Source organism: Equus caballus, chromosome 23 (assembly GCF_041296265.1).
Source record: "Equus caballus isolate H_3958 breed thoroughbred chromosome 23, TB-T2T, whole genome shotgun sequence".
In the NCBI taxonomy this organism is placed as follows: Eukaryota; Metazoa; Chordata; class Mammalia; order Perissodactyla; family Equidae; genus Equus; species Equus caballus.
Window position 1 is genome coordinate 10,945,903 of NC_091706.1, and position 19,872 is coordinate 10,965,774.

A 19,872-nucleotide genomic window follows, 5' to 3' on the forward strand; every position below is an offset into this window, starting at 1 on the left:
TTTTGCCCACCACGTGGAAAGCCAAACACTGAGATGATGAGATTGCAGCAGAAAGAGAGTTTAATCACAAGGCAGCCATGTGAGGAAGCAAGAGCACGAGTCTCAAATCTGTGTCCCCGAAAATGGAGACTCAGGGATATTTATGGGATAGGGGGCAAGGTGGTCTGAAATGTGGAGATAGGTGATTGGAGGTGAGGAGTGGTGAGGTAATTGATGATCTGCACAAGTGTAGTCAGACTTTGTGCCTCTTCATAGGACCCATGTTCACAAAATGGCATTAGAACAATCTGAAGGTGGAGTTTATCCTCTTTACATCACAAGGTCACCTATCAGACATCTGCATAGGCCCAGCTGATGAGTTGGTGGTCTCAACTGGCCTGGAGTGGACAAAGGGGTTCTAATTCCGGAGAGCAACTCAAACACCCATTACCATGGTGACCCAGGCTTCAGGGAGATGTTATCCATAGGAGCCTAGTGGGAGTCAGACAGCATATTACCTAAACAGCACAGTTAACAATGGGTGAGTTAAACAGCTACAACCTATAACCAGTAATTGCAAAAAGGACAAAAATTTTAGTTCCTCGCTTCTTAATCATCAATGGCTAACTCTTTATGGGTTTCACCTGGTTCCCTTTGTCCCTTAGAGATCTTGACCTAAGGCTCATCAATTTCATTACTTTTAAAAATCTGAAGTTGAACCTGGAATTTTAGCTATTTCCCAGAGATTTTTACTCTCATCTTTTTACTTCTTTCTGTCCTCAACTCCAGCTTCCAACATAAGGTTTTCATCTTGTATAAACCCAAGCACAGTACTTAAATTTCTTTTACATTCATTGAGTTTTGTGAATTTTGAATAGTGTTTGTTTTGTCTCATTTTCTATCAGAAGGACCTACACACAAAAAATAAAAATAACTTTTGTTCAAAATTCATAAATCTAAATTTGAAAGAATTATAAATATTAAATCTTCCAGTGACATTTTTATAAGTTTGAGGCATTTATAATTCTGGAGTTAGTAAAGCTTTAAACTGCACTAAGACTTCTGGGACATGTTGTACACACAGACACACACACATACATACACATAGACACAAGCTCATCCTTTCACAAGCCAATCCAGTATTTTCAAATCCAAGAATCCATAATTTTGTACTTAAAAAAATTTTTTCACATGTTGTCTTCACCCAATTTCTTCTTATTTTGCCAAAATAAAAACAACACCCACTCTCCACATAAATTTTAAAACGTATTTTCTTAGTCCATTAGGACGCTGTAACAAAATACCATAGCCTGGGTAGATTAAAAACAACAGAAATTTATTTCTCACAGTCCTGGAGGCTGGGAGTCCAAAGTCAAGGTGCCAGCATGAATCACCTTCTAGTGAAGGCCCTCTTCCAGAGTCTTCATGCTGTGTCCTCACACGGTGGAAGGGGGCTAGGGATCTCTCTGGAGGCTTATTATTAGGCACTAATCTCATTCATGAGGGCTCATAAGCACCTCCCAGTGGCCCCACCTCCTATCATCTTTAAGAGTTAGGATTTCAACATCTGAATTTTGGGACCTTCAGACCTGTGCACATGTGCTATACTCAGCAGCCAGGAGTGAGTTAGAGGGAGCTAAGGTATTGACCCTTAAAGTCTGCAGGTTGGAGGGGGAGACTAGGAGTCAAAGCCTTGGGACCGAGTCAGGTCTTGAACAGCCTATTCAGATTCCCCAGCGTATTCTGTACATATTCCCTTTTTCTGAATGTGCCTCACCTCCTCCTCCCATGCCCTCCAGACTCCTGGAGCCTCAATTCCAGCCTGAACCATATAGAAAAGGAGCTTTGAGTCCTATACAAAATTCTCTTTTGAAACCATTCTACATCCCCTCACTGGCAGTAACTCAGGTTTCACTGAGGGATTCACATGGTAAATTTGTCTTAATGCTCCATCTGGGCTTAAAAATATTGTGTATCCTCTGATTGTTGGTCACAATGTTTTTAACACAACTTAGTAGGAATGAGGGCATTTGAGTTTGCCTATATTTGTCATGAAGGTGCATGTTCACAAGCACATCTTCTGCATCTACTATTGCTTCTAAGGACCACAGCCCTCTCCTCCTTTATGATATTCTCACCTCAAATTCAACTTTTATCAAAATTTGGGCTTAGATCTTTGTATTTGTATTTACCCTCTCTATTTTCTCCATCACTTTATTTTCAATATGTTTTGTTTGATGGGTTTTCTTTTTTGACATTAAAAATTTTATCTGACAATCTTTACTTTGATTTAATTATTGTTCTATTGATTTATTTCTGTCATCTACTCTATGGCCATACAACCCTGAATGCACCCGATCTCATCTATTTCTGTCATCGTATTTTATGCTTTGTTTCCTATACTTTATTATTTCTTTTTTCCCATCCTTTTGCCTCTTCCACTTTCTGGATCAAATGTTCTTCTGTTTGTTTGAAATTTGGAAATTTTTAGTACTGTAATGATTTTATATCATTAATTATATTAATTTCTTTCTTAGTTTCTTAACATGTGCCAATATTAAAATCATCTCAGCAAGCCAAGCAAATAGTCTCACCTGCTCTGATTTGGCTTTTTTCCATCATGACAGCCTTTATTTCAGGAAGTATTTTCTGGAGCTTTACTTCTTGGTTATTTAGAATATATTGCATTATCATGGATTTTTTAGGATATAATAACCATCACTAACATCAACCCTAGTTTCTACAAACTAATAGCATGTTCCCAGATTTATTTTTCTTCCTACTGGAGTATTTCCTCTAGGAATATTTTCTAACTGATTTACATAAAACTTTTGAGGCCTTATTTTCTAATAACAGCTTTTTCTGTGCCCTCATATTTGAAAGACCTTGGCTGCATATAATTCAAGGCTTAAAATTTATTTCCTTTCAATTCTTTAAACATATTGCCTCATTGTATTCTTGTCTCCACCAGTGCTGTTGAAAAGTCTGATGTCAGTCGAAATCAATTTTTCTTTAATGAATGATCTGACTTTTCATCATTTCGACAGGATATTACCAAAAAAAAGAACAGTGTAAATCACTTTGCAGCTATAAACTTAACTAAAATTTTAATGCAATATGAGAGGAATCAAAATTTTGAGACATTCAAGTGTACAGAAAAATTAACTATCATGCACTCATTCAGGGAAAAAAAATGAAAAAGAAACTTGATGAAAGGGGCAGTCATTAGATCCAAGTACCATTGGACGAACTTGAAATGAACATCCAGGAATTAATGCTGACAGTTGGCAGAGTGCTAGCGAACTGTCTCTCCAAAATTAATCATTTATCAAAGAGAATAATAAGACTTAAGTTATGTTGGTGATGGTGAAAAGATGTTACGTTTCTTTTTGATCATTCAAAATAAAGGTAAGTGAAACTTGTGGAAAAAAGAAATAATGTACCATAAATGTACAAAATTTGAGGAAAACTACCATATTTTTATGAATTTAAGATGACATCTATTATAGGTTGCATGCCTTTTCAGAAATATATTTTAAATTTTATGGCATATAATTTAAAAATAACATCATTTCAAACAATTAATGGAAGGAAAGAAGATAACTAACTTATCTTCTTGACTATTGGAACATAGCTTTTTTTTTTTTTGGAGGCTGAGGTATATGCACATATGATTTCGGTGCCTTCCTACAAATCAAATCATGCCACCTGCACCTGTAGTTTAAAAAAACACATAACCATGATGCTGTCAATTCATTTGAGATTCCATGATCAAAATCAACCTATGGACAAAGCATGGAAGACTTTACTATAATTACAAAAGGCAGTGTAAATTACTTAAGACTTTTCATATAAACATCTTTCATAAAAGTTGAAAGGCATGATGGGGAAAGTTGCATGGGAGGGAAGGTGGTCACTAATATTCACATTCTACTGAGCCAATCAATGTTGCTCAAAATGGACAGACTATATATTATTTCAGCATAATATTAAGCACAGTAAGTATATATTTAGAGAAAGAAAAAAATTAAAAAACCTTAAAATTATATGTTAAAGTACTTCTAGGAGAAAAATGTGAGATAAATGAACTATATTCCCTATCACTCATAAGAAGTCAATAGATTTTATTTAAAATTGATAAAACAAATTAGATGATTACATAGTATTTAGTATTCAAGGGAATACTTCACAGTAAAAAGAGAAAATGATAAAAATTCCTTACTTCTGAAGAGCAGGACCAGGGGTCTGTGGAAGGAAAAAAGCATGTTTTTTGTTTTCATGTATGATTTTCCATGCACATGTATTGCTTCCATTTTAAAAATGTGTTACTTGTAGATCTCCTTGGAATAGTCCAAAAATGACATATATGTGTAAAATTAGGTTTCCTTTAGCCAAAAGTATGTGAAAAGAAATTGACTCATCTAACATCTTATGATCCTTGAAGTTAGACATTTATAAATTATAATTTAAATTATAAGTTTTGGAAGAACATAAACATACATAAAACAGCCATAACATGACAACTGGCTCTGTTTTCTGCTTATCTAAGAAGTAAAACTCATAATAAAAAATAATAATAGGGCTGGCTCGGTGGGGCAGTGGTTAAGTGTGCACATTCCGCTTCGGCGGTCCTGGGCTCGCTGGTTCAGATCCCAGGTGCAGACATGGCACCGCTTGGCATGCCATGCTGTGGTAGGCGTCCCACATAGAAAGTAGAGGAAGATGGGCACGGATGTTAGCTCAGGGCCAGTGTTCCTCAGCAAGAAGAGGAGGATTGACTGCAGTTAGCTCAGGGCTAATCTTCCTCAAAAAAAATAAAATAAAAATTAATAATGATGAGTTTAACATTTTCTAAGGCACATTTTTAAGAAAAATGCTAGTTCTTCACTTGTATAAAGCTCCTTATAATCAATAGTAGAATAACGTCTATCAAGATCAACATTTATATTTTCAAAATTTTCAAATTTATATTGACAAATATTTCTATCAAAATGTTCGAGCACAGAATGTTGTACAGTAGCTGCCTGTTTTTCAATACTTTCTCATTTCTTTTTGTGATTTGCATCACAAATAATGGTCACAGCATCTTACCAAAGAACTACACTTGTAATTTTTGAATGTACATCAGAGGAGAAATTTTATTCATGCGTTGACCTTATTATTCATGTATAACTGGATGGTGGTGACACTGCCAATAAAACCATTAGATTCAAAGGGCACCATTGTCTCTTTTAATATAGAGAAATACCATAGATGAGCAAGAAAGATTTAAAAGCTGCAATTCTTCAATTTTTAATCACATGTTTGAGTGATATGTAAGAGGTTTTGACAAAAATAAACATTTGAAAACCATAGCCAATTCTGCTGTTTCATTATTTAACATATTTGCATTAAAGGCTTAGGCAATACAGATTAATTTTGAAATGTGTAGTAAAGAACTGAGTAATTATCATTGAAGTACATGTTTACATAACTGCTTAGTCACAAAACACTGAAAAATACAATGTTCTGGCAGGAGGGGGCACTCCAAAATTTGTCTCAGGAATGTCCAATCTCAAACGAAAATTAATTTTGATGGCTTACCTAAATTTTAAGAGATAGATTTCTGTCATTTAAGTCCAATATATGTTCTAAAATGACTTTCAAATCCTTTCCTCAGAGAATATTTACCTAAGTGTTAGGATATCAGAGAAACTAGGAAAACAAACACTTCTAGCTAGAGAGGGAAACTTTTAAGTGAGACACACATTCTGACTATATTAATTTGTTTTTGGCATGGCACCTGTATTTTGAGAACACTAAGAAAATGAACTCTAAGGTATAAACAGGTACCATTGCCTCAGTGTGGCCCCTATTATGGGGCAACTGTGCCTACCCATCTCATGGCATCCATGCAAGGTCACAGCTATCATGAAGTGTGTTCCAAGAGGCAAGGACAGGGTCTCTTGAGAAGATGAGCAAATAATGTTAAAATAAAACATTGGAGCAAATGAGTCCTTCTTTAAATAGAAACGGTGGAGTCCTTGAGAATGAATCCTTAAAGAGCTTGGATTTCTAAAATAAATTAAATACATGGTCTGGGCCATATAGAACAAAATGAAATAACACTAACAAATAGGGTAGTGAAATTCTGCAGTACCTGGCTTAAATGGTAGGAGTTGGTTAATGCTTAGGATGGTGCCAAAGAAGAAGCAAAGGAAAGATGAAAGGTGGAAGACCAAATATTCAGAGAAACCCTTTCCTAAAAATGCGTGATAAAATATGCAAAAGCATCTGTTTTCATGCATGGCTGAGTTAAAATAAGGAAACCCTTCAGAGACTTGGAAGAACAAGCAAGTATAAATCCAGGGGTTAAGTGTGTGCCTTGCCCTGGAGTGTCTCCCAGCAACTAGCAGCCCAGAGTTGAGTGTTAAAGGGCTATGAGCCTGTAATTCGGGAGACAGAGACAGATGCTCAAACAAGGAGGAATACAGACTACCACACCTCTCACTCTCACATAAATCCAGGGTCATTAAGGGCAGCACTGTAAGCACCTGGACTAGGAAAGTCCCACCCTCATAAGGAGACAGTGAAAACATATGCCTGCCTTTTTCTGGGCCCCAATAGAGTACGGAAAAAACAAAAACAAAAGAAAGTTTTCTGTGATAATTCTTAAATACAAGACAATAACCACATGGGTTTGAGGTTTGAATTCATACTATGCGGCCTGAAAAACATCAGGGTGGAAAATCAGCTTCCTGTAGTTCTGGGAACTAATTGATTTGAGAAGTGGGGACATGAGGACACCCACACATGTTTGGAAACTTGGTTTATGACATGTTTTCATTGCAGATAAGTGGAAAAATAGTGTACTTTTCAAAAAACAGTACTAGGATCATTGATCTCCATATTAAAAAAAAAATTGACCTTTGTCCCATATAGCAAACACAAAAACTATTTTAACTGATTAATGTATGAAGGCATTATAAAGGCAGCTATGAAAGATTTTTAGAAGAAAAATGAGAATATCTTTGATCTTGGTGTATGCAAAAAGAACAAACCACAAGCAAAAAATTAACTTGACCATATAAAAATTTAAAACTTCTGCTCATTAAAAGATACTGTAGTGTGAAAAAACAACCCCAAAACTTGGCAGAGATATTTGCAGCACATGTTACCTGGGTTTGGTATCCAGAATGTGTAAAGGCCTCCTATAAATCCATGAGTGAAAGACAGCAACCCTACTAAAGAAAGTGAAGGAAAAACTCACTTCTCCTCCTGTGCGTCTCCTTCATTCTCATGTGACTACACACTCACAAGACTTCCGGCCCAAGAACTGTGGGTTTTTTTCCCCACACCAAGCAGTTCTCTGGGATACCAGCCAGGTGTCCTACAGTTCAATCTAACTCTGACACTAGCCAGAGATAGTGTCAAATGCCACAAGTTAAAGGCTCAGTTCCACGAGACGACCAGGCCCTCCATGCCAATCACAAATCCAGCTGTTACCTATGCTTCTGAATGACCAGTAATAAATCAGAGGTTCCCACCACTCCCTCCTTGGGTTCGATTAATTTGCTAGAGCAGCTCACAGAACTCAAGACAGCAGTGTACTTACTAGATTGCCAGTTTAATATAAAAGGATATAACTCAAGAACAGTCAGATGGAAGAAGGAAGCTATTTGGGAAGGGGCAAGGAGCTCGCATGGTGAGGCTAGGAGCACATGACTCTCCCAGCAGCTCCATGTGTTCACCAACTCAGAAGCTCTCTGAACCCCATACCATTGGGATTTTTATGGAGGCTTCCCACATAGGCATGATTAATCATTAACTCCATTTCCAGCTCCTCTCCCCTCTCTGGAGAATGGGGATAGGGATGAAAATTCCAAGCTTATAATCATGGCTGGGTCTTTCTGGTGATCAACCCCCACCCAGGAGCCACCCACAAGTCATCTCATCAGAACAAAAGACACGCCTGTCACCCAGGAAATTCCAAGGGATTTAATAATATCCTATGTCAGAAACTGGGGTCAAAGACCAAACATTAGAATAAAAGATATTTCTAGCACTCTTATCACTTAGGAGATTACAAGGGTTTTAGGGGCTCTGTGCCAGGAATTAAGGGCAGAGACCACTATATGTATTTTTTCTATTATTTCATAGTAAATAACATTCGGAGAATGAAGGTAAAAAGTATAAACATGGAAATTCGTTTTACTGCAATATTTCTTTAAGTCTGAAATTATTTGAAAATAATGTTAAATAAAATTTTAAATGCTCAAGTCATTTATATAGCTACCACCTCAATCTCATTCCTCTTTATTCCACTCTTTCTTAGCCACACTGTGCAAAGAAAAAGTTTTCTATTCTCACTTTTTCCCGTGTCTTCACCTCTAATGAATACTCACTTCGATCAATCGTCACCCACTGTAATAGCTTTTCCTATGGCCATAAGTGCATATTTGTTGCTCTACAAAGGACATTAATTACTAGCTGTTCAAAAATGCTCACATATTTTAACTCTAGACAAAACCTTTACCATGAAAGTCTTGCTCATATATCCAACTGCTTACTTGGTATGAGATACAACAAAGCAATTTTGTGAGTTTTACTCCTCTGTCCCAAATCTGTTTTTCTCTAGTGTTCCCAATCAGTAACTATCCAGTTAAAGATAGTGATCACTCCCTGTGCAAAGAATGAGAAGCATTGAAGAAGGGCAACAGGAGTTTCTAAGATACTAGAAATATTCTATTTCATAGTTTCAATAGTGGGTACATATACTCATTTTATTTTTCTTCTTAAGCTGTACATATATGACACATTTATATTTTCATATTTCTGATCCATCTCAGATTATAAATAATTTTGTACAGATGCATTTGTAAATAAGTGAGATGAACAAGTTCTCAGAAAAATGTAACTTATCAAAATTGCCTCAAAGGATTAGAAAACCTCAATGCAACCCAAACCATTAAATTAATTGAGTTGATAATCAATAATTCTACCAAAAAAGCATGAGCCCAAGAGAAAGGCAAAATGTTGTATGATTTATCTTTGGAGAAAGACAAATACTGCCTGATTCCATTCATATGCAGAAAATTAAAAAACACATAGATATAGAGAACAGATTGGTGGTTAGGAGAGGGGAAAAGGGATGTGGGTGGAGGGTGAAAGGAGTAAAGGGGCACATAAGCACAGTAGACTCTTGGTGGGGGACACGATATCGTCTACACAGAAGGCAAAATAGAATGATGTACACCTGAAATTTATACAATGTTATAAATCAATCTTACCTCAATTAAAAGTAAGAAAGAAAAGGGCTAAAGATAATCCCATAAAGGATAGAGTGTGCTTGTAGGGGTGGGAGGTGGGGCTTACCCTATCTGACATCAAGACTACTGTGAAGCTGTAGTAACTAAGCGTGGATTGCTGTTGAAAAGATCTATGCCTATGTGAAAACCAGAGGTAATATTACAGAACGGTGGGGGAATGGTCTATAAAATAGATGGTATAAGCAAATGGATCCAAATGGAAAAAATCAGAATGAATCCCTGTCCCAGAATTCACGCAAAGGTCAGCTCTTCATGACAAAAGACTTAAATGTGAAATGAAAAATCTTAAAATCTTTTAGAAAACAATATAGGAGAATAACTTACCATATCCTACATATACTAGGTAAACTGTGTACTGTGTGCTATGTGTTTGTTATATATAAGTACAGTATGTACATATACAATCTTATTTACAGTATATAAATGCTCGCTACTTTACATATATTCATGCTTCTAGAAAGTCAAAACAGACTCTTCTCAACTACCCACATATTCTTTACCTTCAGATATCACCACCCATCATATCACCTCCCTCCAGGGTCCTGGCTATCCTGCCTGAGTTGCTGAGTTGTGGATAGAGGGTATTTTGGATGCTTTCAAAGTGCTCTGTAATCTCGATCTCTCTCTCTCTCTCTCTCTCCCCCTTGTGTTCAGCTGCAGTTGCTAGAGCTATTAAAGCACTATTATGAAAGTAGGCGCATTCTGCACATACAAACTCATATTCTACTTTTCTTCAAGCATCTTCTGGTCTGAGATGAGGTGACTCACTAGGAAGAGAGCATGAGAGGAAACCTCAGGTCATTTGTCCTTCCAGTTCCCAGATTGCTGCCCCTGCAGACCTCTGGGTTCCAGCACACAGTCCTCTGTTCCTCCACCCAGATCCTCTATTCTAGGCACAGTCATTCAGCAGCTTGAGGCTGCCCCACTCCCAGAGGAACCTTCTTCCCCCATGGGTCTCTTATGTACCCTTCATTGCCATATATTTTGAAAAACATTTTCTCTGCCTGTGTCTCTTCATCTACAACTCACTACAAAGAGCACCAAAGCCCTGTCCTCTCCTCCCCTTTATCAATCTTGCTGCTACAAGTTCCACTAGTGTCTTCCTGGATGATAAATTCCAAGGGCCACTTGGCATTGCTCCCTCATATCTAGTGCAAAATGTTTATTTCATGAAATATTTGATGTACATAATTTTACAATTATTAAACTATGGACGTATTACATATTAGTTTTTTAAATTTTTTATAAAAGACCAGTCTCAGTTATACCATGTACAATGGACTGAATGTTTGTGTCCCTTCCAAATTCATATGTTGACATCCTGACCACCAATATGATGACATTAGGAGGTGAGGCCTTTGGGAGGTGATTAGGTCATAAAGGTGAGCCTTCATGAATGGGATTAGTGCCCATATAAAAAAGACCCCAAAGAGCTCTCTTGTTCTGTTTCCATCATGTAAGGAAGCAATAGAAGTCTCCAGCCTGCCACCCAGAAGAGGGCCTTCACTTGAATCTGACCGTGCTATCACCCCGATTTGGGACTTCCAGCCTCCAGAACTTTGTAGAATAAATTTCTGGTTTTTATAGGCCACCCAGTCTATGGTACTTGGTTACAGCAAACCAAAGCGACTAAGACACCATATAAGACTAGCACACATGGCTTTGTAGTCCAGAGAACCAGTATCTGAATGTGGAATCTGTTTCTAACATTCAGACATACTTTTTTTTTTTGAGGAAGATTAGCCCTGAGCTATTATCTGCCGCCAATCCTCCTCTTTTTGTCAAGGACGACTGGCCCTGAGCAGATATCCATGCCCATCTTCCTCTACTTTATATGTGGGACGCCTACCACAGCATGGCTTGCCAAGTGGTGCCATGCCCGCACCCAGGATCCGAACCAGAGAACCCCGGGCTGCCAAAGCAGAACATGTGAACTTAACTGCTATGCCACTGGGCCAGCCCCAGAACTGTATACTTTTTAACGGAGGAATTTTACTCTATGTAAATTATGCTGCAATACAAATACTAAAAATTTTAAAGAATTGTGATGTTTACCCATGGTCCTAGGATTTTTCTTTTTTTGAGCTGTTGACTGTTCTCCATGGGCTGCCATCTGTGCGTTAACTGTATCTTGGTGTTTTTCCCGGCAGGCGAGGGCGATGCTCCCCTGACGTCTGCCTTCCCCAGACACCTCTCAGCAGCTCCTCGGAGCTGCCCAGCAGCCACAGCTCCGGGTTTGCAAGGCTTAGCTGAAGAGATGGTGAGTCTCCTTTCTCCTTCTAATTGATCCTTGGTGAATCTCATTGGATTTTTATTTAATAAAATAATTATAATTGATGATGCTTTTCAGAAGGAAATAAAATTGCAAATAAGCAAATTTGCTCACATTTGAAAGTCCAAGGATGTATCTAACATGAATAAATCAATCACTTTGGCACTTTGGTCCTGCCGGGCCTGTCTGGTACCTTCCTCATGGGCACTGGAAAAAGTCACACTTGACTCTAAGAGTGTTTGAATTCTCTGTACAATCATTCCAACTCCTAAGTATTTACTGAAGGCCCTAGAAAATGCCACATCCTCTTGTTTACCTTGAACTTTTTGTCTACCACTAGTATTCATTTCTTGGATCCATTATTTCAGATTATTTAATTATCTCTATTTGGACAAGAAAATTGGAAAAATAAAGAAGTATCTAAAAAAGATTCTTATTATGTTTTAACTATCGCTTTTAGTTTGTTTCTCATTATGGCTGGCAATTATCTCCACTGAGGAGGCATAGGCATATAATGATCCATTATGAATATTGCATTTATAATTGTAAATATATCCTATGAGGAGTGTGTTTCTTTTACATGTGCATAAACAGAAGTGTAGAAAACTGGGTGTTAACCTTGTAAATAGGAGGAACATCAGAGCACTGTTTACTTAGTGACAAGGCATCCTGGCATTTTTCATGCAAAAACTAAGGTAAAATTTCTTTGCATAAATTCTTAGGAAATTAAATTTACAGTATTAAGAAAAAAATACTTGTAGGCATATATGAAAAAGACACCAAAATATACACTATTAATGTTAGGTTTTCCTTTTCTTAATTGCCTTCTTCCTTGTTATTTGTGCTTTCCTTTTCTTTTTTTACTGACTGTTACTTTCCTTGGCGTTTTCAGTATTCGAGCACATTTAGTGCATTTCACATTGGACTAAGTAAATATATTATGGCCTTTGTTATAGGTAATATGGTATCAAATATACATCTCATTCAAAGCACTTATTCTAATATAGCTACTTAAAATACAATATTTTATCATGTTTATAGGTATCCATTTTTATTTTAAAACAATTTTTCTATTTTAGTGAGATAAAACTTATGTGAATGTGTGTCAGTGAAGCAATTGCTAAAGAGGAAGAAATAATGAAATGATTTTAGATGGGGATTATTTATGTGCTTGTATACAATAGTAGAGTATTTGTCTTTTAATAACTTTTAGTTAATATTATCAATCATAGCAAGGATCCTCCAACTAGTCAATTAATTGTTTCCAAGTGGCCAGTAGGATTTCCTAATTGACCACAGGCCAGTGACCACCACCATACCTCCCAAGGAGCGGAGCTGCCAGCCAGATGTGTACAAGCCATCTTCTCAGAGCCCTGGTCCTGGCCTGTGTTTCCTGTTCGCCCCCAGCAGTCCATACTGCTCTCTGATATCTCACAGAAGTTGCTGTAACTGGGATATTTTTCCAGACTTTCACCCCCCTCTCCTTCACCACTGGCTCATGCCGCCAAGGTGCTACATGCATTGGGTCTGAGCTACCAGATTAAAGCAACTACAACAAAATGAACAATGCAACTTTTCCTTTTGCTCAAAATACATTTATGTCAGGTTATTTTATTCATTGTTAAAACTTAGGTTTTGTTAGGTTACTTTAGATAATGTTCCTATAGAGCCTAAGAAGATGGTCATTATCACTGCAAGAGTGATGGAGATGGGGAATGGGGAATGGGGAATCCCCAGCCGTCGCTCGTCTTGATGGCAGATCATATTTCATATTAAAGTACATGACCATGAGGATTCTCTGTCATTGAGATCATTTTTATTCTTAGTTTACATTCCTGAAACTTATAGTGAAAAGCATGATATCAATCTTAATAAAATTTATTTTTGTTAATGAAATTAGAAAAACGTTACTACTTTTATTAATTTAATACTTTAGTTAGCTATCAACTGAGTTGATTACAAATTCACTTTTTTATTTGTTTTGACTTTTCCCTCCCTATAGTAGCTTGCATTATTCAACAAAGGAATTCCAAATTAGGTGTGATTTATTGAAGGCTATAGATTATCTCCAGTGTTTTAATATCCATTATTAGATTTAGCAGGGTCTATGCAAGAGTAACTAAACAAGCATTCTGATCATAAATAATTAAACCAAGAAATAAATAACTCAGTGTTACAGACATTAAAGCCTTTCACCAGCAGAGTGTAAGGATCTCAATTAAAATTGACAGGAATAAAACAAGTAATTTTTCCAGTTATACCACATAGTCCTTTGCACCCATGTGACAGGAAGATGCTTTGAACACAGCTGTGGTGGCTCCTACAGGCCTTGCATGTGAGAGAGAGCAAGAAGGTAGCTATGGAGTAAAGGATTCTCGTCTGGCTCGTGTTGAGGGAGCAGGGTTGACTTCTGGAGGTGTCCTCATTCACACCATTTGCATGCCAGTGACAAGCTAGTTCTTCCATTTCAATAAATGATTCTCCACAGGCCAGACAAGTTAATGCACTCACAAAAGCAAGTTATTTATTCCTTTTTATGGGGAAGACTCACTTTTTCCATGGAAGATTTCATAAATTAGGAAGCATAATCCAAAATTACTTTCAACTTGTAAAAATACATTACCATGAATACTGGACAGATTAGAATGTAATTAATTTAATATATTTTAACTTTCTACATTTTCATAGTTAGAGCTTCTGTATAGCCTCAATTTTAATTTGTTAGTTAATAATAAAATGCACATTCTTTAAACCAAAGTCAGCACTGTTATTAATGCAGGCTCCAGTGTAGCTTTCACAGGTTAAGGTGGGATCTCAGAGCAGGAAATAGTGATTGCACTTGTCTATGAGCTACCAGACCCTTGAAGTGACAGCAAAATGTGCCTTAATAAAATGCTTTTTCCCACGCACTTGAGAAATCCTGAAAATGTGCTAATGCAATTGTAATTGTGCATTTGCGCCAAAGAAAAATTGAAGAAGTAGAATTATAGTTCAAAATATAGTAATATATAATTGCTTCCAGAGGCAACAAATGCTTTTTTAAAAATCTCTCCCATCTGCTTGGTAGAGTCAAGACAGAATATTAAAAAGTGGAATATTGTGACTTCCTATTTTTGCCTGTTGTTTTTTACTTATCACTGCTGAGCCCTTGTATTGCCTGCAATCTCTTAAAATAGTTGTCCCCATGCTAGTACATGTCAATGATAAGATCAAACTCTGGTACGAAAGAAGCAACAAGCAAAAAACATTATGTTAGGTCTATTATTGACAAAGATTACCCCAATTTTTAGATAAACTGCAGAAAGAATGATTTTAAAATTCTGGTGGGGAATTTTGGGGTGTCTTATTATCCTAAGTAATCCACTTGTCTTCTTATGACTTTAGTGCATAATAATCATTTCTAACACACTGCTGATGCACAGGGCTCATGGGGCAGGTCCCTGAGAAAGGAGAAAGAATGGATTATTTTTAGATGGATGTTTTCTGCTGCTTAACCTAGTATGTAAAAATATTCAAAAATTTATCTTTAGCTATTTAGTTATCAGATAATTTTCCATTACTGAAGAATGTCTTTAAACATTTAGGAAAACATATTCATAATTTGACAATTATGTCAAAGTTGACGTCAACTAATTACAAAGAAAGGGGGAGAAAAAGGTTCCATGTGCTGCAGGAGAGATTTCAAAGTCTGGCACTAAGTACTATCCGGGTTTCACTGACATCTCATGACCAGTTGGATAGAGCCCAAGAAAGAGAGGTTATTGGTGTGCTGGGAGTTCGTGCCCACGAGGAAGGTCCCATATCCTGTGACTATGTGTTGTGGGTCTATGGTTTCAGGAAGAGACCATCCCACAGGGAAACTGGGAACAATTCAGGAAGTTCAGGGAGGTCCAGGGAGATGCTGTGTGCCACAGATGGGGTGGCAGGGAGACTGGGGCCTCTGGTAACCCACAGACCATACAGATGCCTGCAGCCCAGCCTAGACAGACAAAAGCATAACAAGTTGCAATCAATGTAAAGGTTTGCATTTATTTCAGAGACGGCACAGATTTTAGCAATCTGGCTTGTTCAGCAGTACATATAAAAATGATTATAGAATTTTAGTGGGTCCCAAATAGCATGCTCAACAAAATCAGCAAGTGAAATCAAAATCTCATCTCTCAAAGCGGCAACTCCCAAACTAGAGATTCCTTACAGCAGGCGTCCCAAACCAAAGTTCCAAGTGTGAGCTCAGAGAAACCCTGAATCCTTGTACTGTAGGCCAGAGGGCTGAATCTCTGTGCATAGGTGAGGACGAAGAGCCAATTTACATCATCACATTTGGAAACTATAATCATTCTTCTACTACTTCCGGAATCAAGGAGGTAGGAAAACATGAATCCTTAGTTTCATCTCTTTATGTATTTACTTTACACTATAACACCTGGCATTATGGATCAAATGTGTTATTTCTAGACATTTTAACTGCCTATTTCTAGGTGTTTCCTGCCTCATCTTCTTCCATGTGACTGTCTTTACCTAATAAAACACAGCCAGCCCCATCCTCCTGCAGTGTGTCACCACACAGCATTCCTCCCAAAGAATTATCACGTGGTTCCGAGTCTCCTCTCCAGTCTCCTGATCAGCTGAACAGGTACCCCTGCAGGGCCAAAGGCTGCTTGTAGACAGGGTTTGATCACCCAAGACATAGGTAGGGAGGTTCCAAAGGAGTTTGATTGATAGTTTAGGGCAACCAGTTAATCTTCAGAAACTTTAATTTATCTCACTTTTTCCTCCAAATATTCTGTTGTGAAAAGCCCTGGTTAGTTCACTTCTGTATGACTTGGTTGCAGCTGAAGCATGATAGGAAAGATGAAAGAAAAAAGCTTAAGGGAAAAATAATCCAACAGTAGAAAATATAAAACACCTGTAGTTTTGTATTACTTTGAGGGTAAATTCATTACGTTAAACATAAGATATAAATTGCAAGCAGTATCATGATAGATTTCAGGGATAGCAAGCTCAGTGTTTGAGCCGTCTTTGTAGGGGTAGTTCATGTGGATATTTGACAGCCCTGAGCCTCTAAACACGCCGTTCGTTAATTTGAGGAGAGAATTACCTCGTTGTAAATTTTAAGATGCTGAGGATCAGTTTGTGTTTCTATGCCTTTCACATTGCATGACTCAAAGCTAAGAAGAATTCTGTGGTATATTTCATGTAAAAATGTTACTGAAATGAACTGACAAAGCCTAAAGGTGAGAACAAGATTATGAGCAGGATTATAGAACAAATTTTGATAATGACGCCAAAGAAATTCAGAGAAGTCATTGAAACCAAACATTTAATTATGTTAACATATTTATTATCCCTTTTTTCTGTACCTGTTTTTGTGACACTAAATAAAAATAACTGAAAATTTACATATAAAGTGTTTAAAACATGGCAATAAAAATGATATTGTGCCTAGCACAAAATAAATTCTTAATATTTTGGAATGAATGACAATTACTATACGAGGAAAATATAGTCTTTATATGATAGATACACACAACTGTAGCACCTGATTTTCTCCCTGGCCAATAATTGACTTTCATTTTTTCTTCCAGCTTTATTGAGAGATAATTGAGATAAAACCATGATGTAGGTTTAAGATATAGGACGTGATTTGATATACATATGTATTGCAAAATGATTACCACATAATGGTAGTTAATACATGTATCACCTCACATAGTTACCATTTTTGTGTGTGGGGAGAACTTTCAGAATGTACTCTCTTAGCAGCATTCCAGTGTATGATAGTGTTGTTAACTATAGTCACCATGCTGCATGTTAAATCCCTAGAACTTGTGTCTTCTAGCTGAAACTTTGTTACCCTTTAACCACCTTCACCCATTCCCCCACCCCATGGCAACCACCCATTCACTCTCTGTTTCTATGACTTCAGGTTTTTTTAATTCTCCATATAGGTGAGATCATAAAGTATTTGTCTTTCTCTGTGACTTATTCCACGTAGCATAATGCCTTCAAGTTTCATCTATGTTGTCACAAATGCTGCCTTTTTTATGGCTAAATAATATCCCATTATATATATAAACCACATTTTCTGTATCCATTTATCTGTTGACAGGCACTTAGCTTGTGTCCATATCTTGGCTATTGTAAATAATGCTGCAGTGGACATGGAGATGAGGATATCTCTTCTAGACAGTGATTTCATTTCCTTTGGATATATAGCTAGAAGTGGATTAGCTGGATGATATGGTAGTTCTATTTTTAATTTTTTGGGGAAACACTATACTGTATTTCATAGTAGCTGCACCAATTTACATTCCCACCAACAATGCACCGGGGTTCCCTTTTCTCCACATCATCAGCAACACTTGTTATCTTTGTCTGTTTGATAATAGCGATTCTAACAGGTGTGAGGTGATATCCCACTGTGGTTTTGATTAGCATTTCCTTGATAAGTGCCATTGAGCATCTTCTCATATACTGTTGGCCGTTTGTATATCTTCTTTGGGAAAATGTCCATTTAGGTCCTTTGCCCATTTTTTAAATCAGATTATTTGTTTTTGCTATTGAGTTGTATTAGTGTCATATATTTAGGATATTAATCCTTTATCACAGAGTTGGTTTACAAATATCTACTCCCATTCCATAGGTTGCCTTTTCAGTTTGTTAATTGTTTCTTTTGCTGTGCAGAAACCCTTTAGTTTAATGTAGTCCCAATTGTTTATTTTTGTTTTTGGTGCTTGAGCTTTTGGTGTCAAATCCAAAATGTCATTGCCAAGACCAATGTCAAGGACTGTACGCCCCATGTTTTCTTCTATGAATTTTACAGTTTCAGGTCTTACTCAAGTCTTTAACCCATTTCAAGTTAATTTTTGTAAGTGGTGTAAGATACAAGTCTAATTTCATTATTTTGCATATGAGTATCTGCTTTTCCCAGCAACGTTTATTAAAGAGACTTTCCTTTCCTTATTGAGTCTTCTAGGCTACTTTGTCAATGATTAGTTGACCATATATGCATGGGTTTATTTTGGGGCTCTCTATTCTGTTCTGTTGGGGTCTATGTCTCTTTTTCTTCCAGTATCATACTGTTTTGATTTCTATGGCTTCATGGTATAGCTTGAAATCAGCAAGTGTGATGCTTTCAGATTTGTTTTTCATGCTCAGGATTGCTTTAGCTATTCAGGGTCTTTTGTGGTTCCATATGAATTTAAAGATTGTTTTTCTGTTTCTGAGGAAAATGCCATTGGAATTTTCATAGAGATTGCATTGAATCTATAGATGGCTTTGGGTAGTATGGAAATTTTGACAATATTCATTCTTCCTATCTATGAACACAGGATATCTTTCCACTTACTTGTGTCTTCTTCAAATTCATTCATGAACGTTTTATAGTTTTCAGTGTACAGATCTCCCACCTCCTTGCTTAAATTTATTCCTAGGTATTTTATTCTTTTTGATGCTCTTGTAAATGAGATTTCTTTCTTTAGTTCTATGTCAGGTAGTTTGTTGTTAGTGTATAGAAACACAATTGATTTTTGTATGTTGATTTTGTATATACAATTTTACTGAATTTGTTCTAACAATTTTTGTTGGAGTCTTTAGGGTTTTCTGTATCTAAGATCATGTCATCTGAAAACAGAGAAAGTTTTACTTCCTCCTTTCCAATTTGGATGCCATTTATTTCTTTTTCTTGCCTGATTGCTCTGTTTAGGACTTTCACTACTGTGTTGAATAGGAGTGATGAGAGTGTGCACTCTTGTCTTATTCCTAATATTAGAGGAAAATCTTTCAACCTTTCACCACTGATGTTAGCTGTGGGTCTGTCATGTATGGTGTTTATTATGTTGAGGTACATTCCTTCTATACTTAACTTGCTGAGAGTTTTTAATCATGAGAGGATGTCGAATTTTCTCAAATGCTCTTTCTTGCATCTATTGAGATGATTATATGATTTGTATCTTCCATTCTATTAGCTGGGTGTGTGACATTTATTGATTTGTGTATGTTAAATTATCTTTGCATCCTAGGGGTAAATCCCACTTGATCACCGTGTGTGATTCTTTTTTTGTGAACTTGAATTTCAGTTTGCTTGTATTTTGTTGAGAGTTTTTGCATCTATGTTCATCAGGGATGCTGGCCTATAGTTTTCTTTTCTTGTAGTGTCCTTGTCTGACTTTGGAATCAGAGTAATACTGGTCTCATATAATGAGTTTGGGAGTGTTGCTTTCTCTTCAGTTTTTTGGAAGAGGTGGAGAAGGATTCACATTAATTTTTCTTTAAATGTTTGATAGAATTCATCAGTGAAACCAACTGGTCCTC

The 19,872-nt window shown here is 36.8% G+C and overlaps 1 long non-coding RNA gene across 2 annotated transcripts in view; it reads left to right on the forward strand.

Moving 5' to 3' along the window:
• Nucleotides 1-391: 391 nt before the first annotated feature.
• The window catches only part of LOC111772125 (uncharacterized), a 55,458-nt gene continuing 35,977 nt past the window's right edge, over nt 392-19,872 (forward strand). For both annotated transcript variants that reach the window (XR_011431671.1, XR_011431672.1), the window contains exons 1-2: nt 392-520; nt 11,438-11,547. This is a non-coding gene — a long non-coding RNA (uncharacterized lncRNA). The remainder of the gene's footprint in view (nt 521-11,437; nt 11,548-19,872) is intronic.